Here is an 11,276-nt window from a genome sequence, read left to right on the forward strand (position 1 = left end):
GTCAGGAAACACTGAATGGGCAAAGTGACAGTTTCTCTCTTTTAAGAGAATTGATTGGGGTTCACTAATGATATCTGTGGGCCCACAAATGTTTCTGAGCACACTTGTCATGTGAAAGATATGACAATTATAGGCCTCCTTCTGTAAGCACCAGTTGTTTGGCATCAATACTCTTTAGGAATTACCCAAAACAAACATGGGGCAAAAAAGTTAGAGCAATTTCAGAACTGCTTATCTCAACAACTTTATCAGATCTGACTTAGAGTACTGAGGTCAAAGCATCAGCATGGGAGACCGATAACTAACTTTTTCAGAAGCAGAGGTCATCAATAAAAGTCTACTTATTTCTCTTATGACAGCTATCCTTTAAAGTGGCTCTGGCTATATTACTGTCTGTTTTTTCTGTTCACTTTAACTGACAATGACTGTGCAGTTTCTTATCAGATTGTTGTAAAGTAACTCCGCAGACTGAACAAATGTTTTCAGCTGTAAGTATTTTTTTTTTTTTTACAACCCCTGTGAAATTTTATGTTCCAATAAACTTCTATAATACCCCTCACCTAATAAATTACCTGTCTTTTATCTTTTTCTAGCAAGAAATTAGTGATCTATTGGAATACAGTATATTAGCATAGTGAGTGCGAAATGTGGCTCTATTATCCAAAATATTACAATGTATCATCTGTCCCAGATCTTGCAGATTTTTGTGTCACCAGATGGCTACATATATTTCAGCCAATCTACTGGCCAAACTGTTGGACCTGTCTGCACTTTGTTCTTAGATCAAGCTTTAGACCTAAAGTTTTGCATCTCTATTAGAAGGGGGATTTGGGTGTGTTGATCTTGTAACAGAAAGTGCTGTCTATCATAGTGAAAATGTGATAAAGTGACAGGGAGAAAGATGGTTGTGGCACTGAAAAGGAACCTGATGGTTTAGAAAAAGTGGTATGGGAGTGGATTCCCAATAGAAACCGGCTGAATTGGTCTATAAAGGAGAGAAGTCTGCTCGCAGTCAAGTCTCTTTTGGAGAAAGTGTGTGAGAGGATGGTGGACATGTCCAAGTCTGTCTGGCCCCACACCAAAACAAATTTTGAGTTCAATGACAGTGGGACACTCTCTAGGTAGAGAGATGGTCCTCGAACGGGTGTTGAGCCTGCACAGCCCAAACTGGGTGACCAAATAAGAGGTTGGATGTTGTTCGATGACTATAATACATTGAAACCAACCCCTGGTGGGTAAAGCTTTGTTTCTACTGTATGTCTTGAATGGAACGTAACAAATGCAACCCGAAGTTACGAATGATCAGAAGTACGAATGCCGATCGTAACGAATGATGATGATTTTTCAGTAGTGCACGTCTAATGTTAATTTAATATCTGATCTTACATGGCTTATTTATTATGTGTCACACTATGTGATATATGGTAATTATATTTTAATTTTACACTTATACAATGATTTTTCTGTCCTATGTTATTTAAATAACCCATCTCAACATTTTATTTGTTCAATTGTAATCTAACTTTGTATTTTCTATTCCCATTTGCAATGTATTTTTCTTAACGTGCTGTATTTACTTGTACCACCATTTTATACCAAATAAAAAGTTTGTAAACATTAAAAAAAAAAGAAAATGTGTATCAACACAATTTATATGATAAGTACCTAAAGGCTGGTTCACATATATGAGATGTGGGAACCCTGCGAATCCACTGCGGGCTCCTGCATCGCATTCAAATCGCAGGCAGTTCACACTGCCGTATGCAAATCGTAGTTCGTATATCGCAGTTCGAACTGTCAGTTTAGACATGAGTCAGATTGCATAGATGTGAACCACCATCCGATCCGATTCTGGTGCGGACCCAAAAAAGGGTCCTGTGCGTGTTGTGTCCGAATGCGATGCAAATTCAGCCATACAATATGTATGGCTAAATTCGCGTTGCACAGACATTGTATGTGATGCCTGTCATCGCACTAATGTGAACCGGGGCTAAAAGTTCCTATATGCAGAGCTGCCACACACCTCCTTTTTAAGGGAGATAGTGCAAATAAAGTAAATAAAACTAGGTGCGGCACTAAAACATTACAAAAAATATTAATATTATTTATAAATCCTCCTTCTATCCCTTTAAATCCAATGCATAACGTGCTAGAGCTATATCTGATATATTTGTAAAATAGTGCTGTAAACACCTCCTGAACGCAGCCCCCCCGCTTGGTACCGCTCCACTGGAAACAGTCGGCGGTGCCAACCCACGAACCTTGGGTTAAGAAGGTAAACGATATCATGGCAGCACTAAAAATGGTGTGCACATATAATAAAATCATATGATAAAATCACATGCAAACACTAACAGCGCTATAACTGATCACATAGTCCATACTGTGTCATATTAAAACAAAGAGAGAGGAACAGTCCAATCTGCTGGCACCCTTTTGGTGATAAAATCCTGTATCAGGTATTCATGTGCTCTTATATGAATATAATGATCGTACACCTTCACCACACCGGCATGCCCCCCAAGCAGTGCCCACGTACCTCACTGAGGGGGATATAACGCCCAACAAGATATATACCCAGATATATACTCTATGGCAAAGCTATATCATGGCAGCGGAGGAGTGGATGGCTAGGTGTAAAGACCGATATGATACGTTTTATGCCAAATGGGCCCTGTGGACGCACTATGTCACCTCGAGATCCTCTTAAGTCCCACCCCTGCGGATTTCATGTATGCCATACTGTAATGACATTTGCTCCCGAACAACCCTGCTTCTACTCCACCTTAACCCCCCTTCCCCCTTGGAACCTGTCCTCCACTCCCTTTGGGAGACCCTCTGCCACATTTTACTGCTCCCTAGTTTACCCCCATCTCCCCCCACCCCATTTCTGTTCTCCTCATAGTTATGTTACCTTTTCCCTGCGTTCGGGGGGCGGAGGGGCTACTCCTCCCTCTTCCCTGCTTGCCCTGCAGCACCATTTAGCCCAATCTTTTTGAATACTGGATGACTGGGTGGGATGGGGAAGGCTGGGGTTCCTGCCCTGCCTATGGGGAGGGCCCCTAGGATGGCGCTAGTTAAAATTCCATTTGCACATTGCGACTTCTCAACCTGATTGTTCATTTGTGCATTTACTGGTGCCTTTATCAAACTTTTCCTCTCCTGATACCGATGTACTCTGAAAAGTTTCCCTCCTTTGTGTTCCCCCTTTTTGATCCCTGTTTTGATACCTTTCTTTGTTGTATGATAATTTCTTAAAATAAAGATTATATATATAAAAAAAAAAAATAGTGCTGTAAAGAGTCCACAGTGTAAACATAAATTTGTACAATAAACCATAAATAAATGTCCTCCCAAGGTCCAAAAAAGTGCTGGTGCTGTAAACAAGAAGTTTTGATCAGTCCTCTTGCAAACCAATAAAGTGCTTTTCCAAATGGCTGTGCTTTCTGTTCTTTATTTTCTCCACAACTTTGACCCTCAACAACCAGAATGTGCCTGTGCTTATTGACCATTCTCCTTGTGAGTAGCACTCAATGAATAATGGTAACCCCTTATGTTGAATATGAAGGTCAGTAGCACTTTACATGGCTTACAAGGCTTTCCTTGCACCAGACATCCTCCTCATATACTCCTCATAGGGGGTACCTTCTCACCACCATGTCCACTTCTAGTCAGGGTTCATTTGCCAATACAACCTTTGTGATATTCAATAGCACCTTCACCCCCTCATCAAAATGGCACTCCACTGGCCAGAAGTGAAGTCCAGAGTAAACATTTGTGTAATTTGGAAAAATGACCCAGGACTAGTGTTCCATATTGATTACTCTGACTGTTTCTAAGGGCCCTGGTGTCAGAACTATGAAGGGATCATTGGGCAAGAGATTAGCCTGCCACAATGGACTGCAAAAGACCTGTGCCAGGTGCTGGAGTACAAAATAACAGCCACTGCTACAGTACAGAATGGAGCCATGGTGAACCTCTGTGCAATGAATAGGCTTCATATCAAAAAGTACCTTTTGTTTCACTCATCAATGTTGCTGTGCTGTCTATCAATTGATCTGAAAGGTAGCCATTTATGCTTTATTGGATTTGACTCACCAAAGCAATGTTGGGATTTTGTTTTGTGGTTCTATCTTTAGCAGGGAAGGACTACCTCCAAGGCATAATTGCTCTCAATTTATGCCTTGAGATATATATATATATATATATACACAGTAAAACAGTATTTTTTCAACTATAAATGAGACCACTCTTGTGTAACACATAAACACGCCGTACAGTATAAAGTGATATTAAAGCCTTTTTTCTTTTTAAATAACAAACATGTTATACTTACCTGCTCTTTGTAATGGTTTTGCACAGAGCAGCCCGGATCCTCCTCCTCCGCTCGGGTCCAATGCCAGCGCTTATGGCTCCTCCCTCCTGCCTGGTCCCCCAAAGCAAGCCGTTTGCTCTGGGGGCACCCAAGCAGGCGTGATTCTGACCCACAGCTTTGTGTGTCCATTCACGCACAGAGCCGCAGCTTTGCCCTACCCCCTCAATCTCCTGACTGGCTCACTGGCTGTGATTGACAGCAGCAGAAACCAATGGCTCCCACTGCTGTCAAAAGCCAATCAGGAGTGCGAATCCATAGAGAGGCAAGGCTCTCGTGGACATCACTGGATCGAGAGGGGGCTCAGGTAAGTATTTGGGGGGGGGGGTCTGCATGAAAAATGCATGAAGGTAAAAACCTTTTGCCTTTACAATCACTTTAAGCTGCAGACGCACCATGAGATATTAATAAGGGTTAATTGTATATCTATGCATAAAGTGCTGCTGCTTCAACCAAAGCCAACAGAATACTAGCATGTATAAAAAAGGGGATTCACTCCAGAGATAAAATTATTATTCTCCAACTCTGCAACACTCTGGTCTGGCCACATCTTAAGTATGTCGTGCAGTTCTGGGCACCGGTCCTCAGAAAGGATGTGCTGGAACTAGAGAGAGTCCAGAGAAGGACAACACAGATAATTAGGGGAATGGAGGACATCAGCTATGAGGAAAGACTACAAGCATTAAACGTATTCTCTCTGGAGAAGAGACGCTTGAGATGGGATATGATATCAATGTACAAATACCGAACTGGTGACCATTTGGCTAGCATATGGAACAAATTTTTCAGAGAAAGGGAATTCAATAAGGGACCACTCACTAAAACTTGAAGAAAAGCGGTTTAACCTTAAACTGTGTAAAGGGTTCTTTAATGTCAGAGCTGTAAGGATGTGGAATTCTCTTCCACAAGCAGTGGCAACAGCTGCGAGCATCGATAGTTTAAAAAAACTATTACATGGGCACCTTAAAGACCACAACATAAAGGAGTATACAATGTACAGTTAACAGCAAACACACACATCATAGGTTGAACTGGATGGATTGGTGTCTTTTTTCAACCTCACTAATTGTGTAACTATGTAACTCTATGAACTTCAGGCCATTCTCCCAAACATCAACAGTTGGCATAAGAGAAAACATACAAACTGAATAGTGTAAAACCCTTTAAAATATTTATTAAACCCAAAAATGTCACTCACTGTACATTGTTAAAAAAGAATTGCGATGACTCAAACACGTCGCTCTGCCTTAGGATGAAACACCATCTTTGTTAGCCGGCAAGTTTGTTTTTCATTGTGCTATTCTTTTTTAACCCCTATGTGCAGACGGTATGTACAGTATCTCACAAAAGTGAGTACACCCCTCATATTTTTGTGAATATTTTATTAGGTATATATTTTCATGTGACAACACTGAAGAAATGACACTTTGCTACAATGTAAAGCAGTGAGTGTACAGCTTGTATAACAGTGTAAATGTGCTGTCCCCTATGTGCAGACGGTATGTACAGTATCTCACAAAAGTGAGTACACCCCTCATATTTTTGTGAATATTTTATTAGGTATATATTTTCATGTGACAACACTGAAGAAATGACACTTTGCTACAATGTAAAGCAGTGAGTGTACAGCTTGTATAACAGTGTAAATGTGCTGTCCCCTCAAAATAATTCAACACACAGCCATTAATGTCTAAACTTCTGGCAACAAAAGTGAGTACACACCTAAGTGAAAATGTCCAAATTGGCCCCAATTAGCCATTTTTCGTCCCCAATGTCATGTGATTTGTTAGTGGTACAAGGTCTCAGGTGTGTTAAATTTGGTGTTATCGCTCTCACTCTCTCATACTGGTCACTGGAAGTTTAACATGGCACCTCATGGCACTCTCCGAGGATCTGAAAAAAAGAATTGTTGCTCTACATAAAGATGGCCTAGTCTATAATAAGTTTGCCAAGACATTGAAACTGAGCTGCAGCATGGTGGCCAAGACCATACAGCGGTTTAACAGGACAGGTTCTACTCAGAACAGGCCTCGCCATGGTTGACCAAAGAAGTTGAGTGCACGTGCTCAGCATCATATCCAGAGGTTATCCTTGGAAAATAGACGTATGAGGACTGCCAGCATTGCTGCAGAGGTTGAAGGGGTGGGGGGTCAGCCTGTCAAAGCTCAGACCATATGCCACACACTGCATCAAATTGGTCTGCATGTCTGTCATCCTAGAAGGAAGCCTCTTCTATAGATGATGCACAAGCAAGCCCACAAACAGTTTGCTGAAGACAAACAAGCAGACTAAGGACATGGATTACTGGAACCATGTCCTGTGGTCTGATGAGACCAAGATAAACTTATTTTGTTCAGATTGTGTCAAGCGTGTGTGGCGCCAACCAGGTGAGGAGTACAAAGACAACTATGTCTTGCCTACAGTCAAGCATGATGGTGGAAGTGTCATGGTCTGGGGCTGCATGAGTGCTGCCGACACTGGGGAGCTACAGTTCATTGAGGGAACAATGAATGCCAACATGTACTGTGACATACTGAAGCAGAGCATGATCCCCTCCCTTCGGAGACTGGGCCGTAGGGAAGTATTCCAACATGATAATGACCCCAAACACACCTCCAAGATGACCTCTGCCTTGCTAAGAAAGCTGAGGTAAACATGATGGACTGGCCAAGCATGTCTCCAGTCCTAAACCCTATTGAGCATCTGTAGGGGCATTCTCAAATGGAAGGTGGAGGAGCCCAAGGTCTCTAACATCCACCAGCTCTGTGCTGTCATCATGGAGGTGTGGAAGAGGACTCTAGTGGCAATCTGTGAAACTCTGGTGAACTCCATGCCCAAGAGGGTTAAGGCAGTGCTGGAAAATAATGGTGACCATACAAAATATTGACACTTTGGGCCCAATTTGGACATTTGTACTTAGGGGTGTACTCACTTTTGTTGCCAGCGGTTTAGACATTAATGGCTGTGTGTGGAGTTATTTTGAGGGGATAGCAAAGTTACACTGTTATACAAGCTGTACACTGACTACTTTACATTGTAGCAAAGTTTTCAGTGTTGTCACGTGAAAAGATATAATAAAATATTTACAAAAATGTGAGGGGTGTACTCACTTTTGTGAGATACTGCAAATATGTAGTCTCTCAGCGGGTGGGCCTTGGTGCAGAGAGGCAGCATATTTGCGTACCAGTTTGCAGACACAGCTGTGCCGAGTGTATGTGCTCCCAGCCTAGTTATTGGCGGCTAACGGAAAGCTCCCAATCGCTTCTTGCAATCGGAAGCTTTCCCATCATGTGACCGCCAATCACGGAGGTCACATGATCATTAACCCGGCCCCGTCTTCAGCATCTGAAACCCCTTAAAGGGCTGGAAGGCATCGGCGCAAAGGGATTAACTTGAGTGACATTTTAAGATGTAATATATGTAATCTGTAAACTTAACATCAAGAGATACATTAGCATTAATCCCATTAAAGTAATTGTAAAGTCTTGTTTTTTTTTAAAAATAACAAACGTTTTACTTACCTCCTCTGTGCAGTTGATTTTGCACAGGACAGCCCCAGATCCCCCTTTTTTCGGGTCCCTTAATGCTGCTCCTAGCCACTTCCCTCTTGTTGAGTGCCCCAACAGCAAACAGCTTGCTATGGGGGCACCCGAGCTGAGCTGCAGCTCCATGTGTCCATTCAGACACAGAGCTGCCATTTGGGCCTTCGCCCTCCCTCTCCTGATTGGCTAACTGACTTGACAGCTGCGTGAGCCAATGGTGCCGAGGCTGTGTCCCAGACAGCCGAGGGACTCATGGACATCGCTGGACAGAGATGGAACTCAGGTAAGTATTAGGTAAGTATAGAATGCATTAAGATAAAAAAAACCTTCTTACTTTACAACTCTTTACAACAATTTTAAAGATAGGAGGATTATTTCTACTGAGATTCAACACTCAAAATTGTCTAATGCCTCCTTGTTCAACCCCCCATGGGGGGTTAGTGTCTTCCCTTAAGGTTTTCAGGGATGTAGTATTAAGGGATCTAGATAAGGTGCGAGTTTAGACCCTTATGATGTCCAATCATTTATAAAAAGGTATTGAGGAATTGTGCAATCGGAAAGATTTTGACCTGTTGGACAAAAATGCCTATGTATCTGAAATGACTAAGATATTGGAGGTTAATGCCAATTATGTACCCTTGAGATCCAGTATGGGCCTACAAGAGGGAATTGGAGAAAATTGTTAGTAGGGGTTACCAACAAGGAATTTTGGACAAGAAGGAGAAATCTTTTGTTTTTCCAGTTGCTCCCCATACTGCGATTATTTATTATCTACCCTAGATTTATAAGCACCCTTTTTTCCCCTGTGACGTGCCTTTGTCAGTGGTACTGACTCTGTGACATCCCGGGTGGGTAAATATATTAAATACTTCCTCCAACCCTTAGTTAAAAACATGCCATCCTATATCAGAGATACCAAACATATTGTTAATATCATTAAGAATTGCCACTCTCGGGAAGGTTGTTGGCTAGTGACTGCTGATGTCACATCATTGTATACCATTATTCCACTTGACCTTGGTGTTTCAGCTGTTTATTATTACCTAGAGAAAGATTCCAATTTACTGATCTGTAAGGTATTTATTATGGATCTCCTTAAGTTTGCAACCACTCACTTTTAATTTGTTTTTTGGGGGCACGTTTTACCTGCAAAACAGAGGAGCAGCCATGGGGGCTAAATATGCCCCCAGTCTGGCAAATTTATTAATGGCCAAGTGGGGGGAGGTTGTCATCTATGCCCAGCAGGGACCAGAGGTGGTCCTATGGGCCAGGTATATAGATGACATCCTCCTCCTTTGGGATGGGGACCTCTAATCATTGGAGTCATAAATTAATTTCTTGAATAATAATGAAAGGGACATCGTATTAAACTATGAGGCCAGCCAAAATATTTAATAATTAATAGAGATAATAGTAGATAATTAATTTTTTGGATCTAAAAATTTCCTCTGAAGAGGGTGGATTTGTAACCTCCACATTTTTTTTTAATTGACGGATCAGAATTAATATTTTCCAGTTGATAGTTGCTACTATCAACCATGGTTAAAAGGAGTCCCTCAGGACAATTTATGCATTTAGGGTGCAATTAAACCCGACCAGAAGATTTTGATATTCAGGCTAAAATCCTTAAAGATGAAGTTGTGGAGAAGGGGTATGATACCACCACTTTGGATGATACCATCTATTTGGTGCAACAATTGGTCTGGAGTTCCCTTCTGACGGAGAAGCATAGAGGTAATGAAAAAGGGTGAGATAAGTTTGGATTAGCTTTTGTTACATCCTTCTCCTCACATCATAATGTCATAAAGAGAATTCAGGGTAAGCACTGGCATATATTATAAAAGGATGAGGTGTTGGATTCACTCATACCCCCTAAACCTCTGGTTATCAATAGAGGGGTTCCCTAATATTCTTGACACCCCCAAAGGCCCTTTCTCTTTCATAATTTAGTGGGTTATTATAAATGCAAAATGTGTCAGGTTTGTAGTATTAATAGAATTAGGGATAGAAAGGTTACCAATTTTTAGCTCTTCAGCTACATCCAGAACATTTACTGTTATCCTTTATGACATGTACGACCACCTATGTGGATTACATGGAAAAAATGGGGGGAACCCACGTGCTATCACACTCCACAATATTGACTTCAAGAGAATAGCTGCAAACACCAAAGATGACAAATTCCTTATGTCAACAGTATAATAGAGGAAAGAGAGTGCTGCGCTGTTCTGTAGTAATGAATTATTATATATACTAAAGTGATATAGTGCTAAGTCTGGAACTGAATCAGAAAAATTAAGTTAAATAAATAAACAGATGGACGTATCCCAAATCTTCAGTAGGTGTAATAAAAATAGATTCAATGAATAGTAAATTGACCCGGTGTTAAATCTCCAAGTGTATGAGGGTGACAAAGTGATAAATGAAGATATATAATAAAAGAACAATCTAAAAGCAATATAAAGTGACAAGAGTGAAGGATATTGGCACAATAAAATGTGAATAAATATAATAAAATAAATTGAATAAATCCTAATTCTTCAATAAATAAAGATAGATAAATAGGATAAAAAGGTGTAATCAATCGACAAGGTGCTATAAAACCAAATATGTGTAGATAACAAAGTGATAAATCTTCTAGTGATAAATAGATACTAAAAATGACACCACTATATTCAGCCTATAGCCACTCTAAGACAGGCAACAGGCACTGAAGATGCAGAAAATGTGGCAGATAATCACTGGAATATCACGTATAAGTAGAAAGATGGTATATATCTAGTATATATGAGACCACTTGTTACTATTGAAATGTAACAAAATGAGTGAGAGCCAGCAAAACTCCTCGCAGATCTGGTAGGGTGACACACTGAACAAATTTTGATATAGTAAACAGTCCACTGATAAAAATAGAGAATGTGCCCTCCAACGGTCTCTTTCAAATAGGAAACCTCCCAGACCGGCAATGATGAATGACTGATAAACGTGAGCAGAGTATAAATGGCTGTACTAACTTCTTGCCTTACAGCTGTAAGGTAACAGCATGAAGTACGGCACGATGGTGGGACTGTGTCTTGAGATCTTCCTGCTGGCGTCGCAAAGTTCCCAGGGATTCACTCTGAAGATGGTGTTGGTCAGTATCCTCTTCGGTCCTGGCGTCAGTGGGTAACCCAGATGGGTGACTCGCAGGAAGGTGTGTGGAAGAGAGAAGGCTCCGATAGTGTAGTCATTTTAAAAGATTATTGGAAAAGCAAGCTAAAAGCACTCACATTTGAAAATGCCGCAAATGACATGCAGGAAGTGAACAGCTGGCTTGTCCTCCAGCAACAGTTCCGGTACTATCAGCTGCCCTACGCGTGTTC

Source organism: Pelophylax lessonae (assembly GCF_965119305.1).
Source record: "Pelophylax lessonae genome assembly, chromosome: 7".
Lineage (NCBI taxonomy): Eukaryota > Metazoa > Chordata > Amphibia > Anura > Ranidae > Pelophylax > Pelophylax lessonae.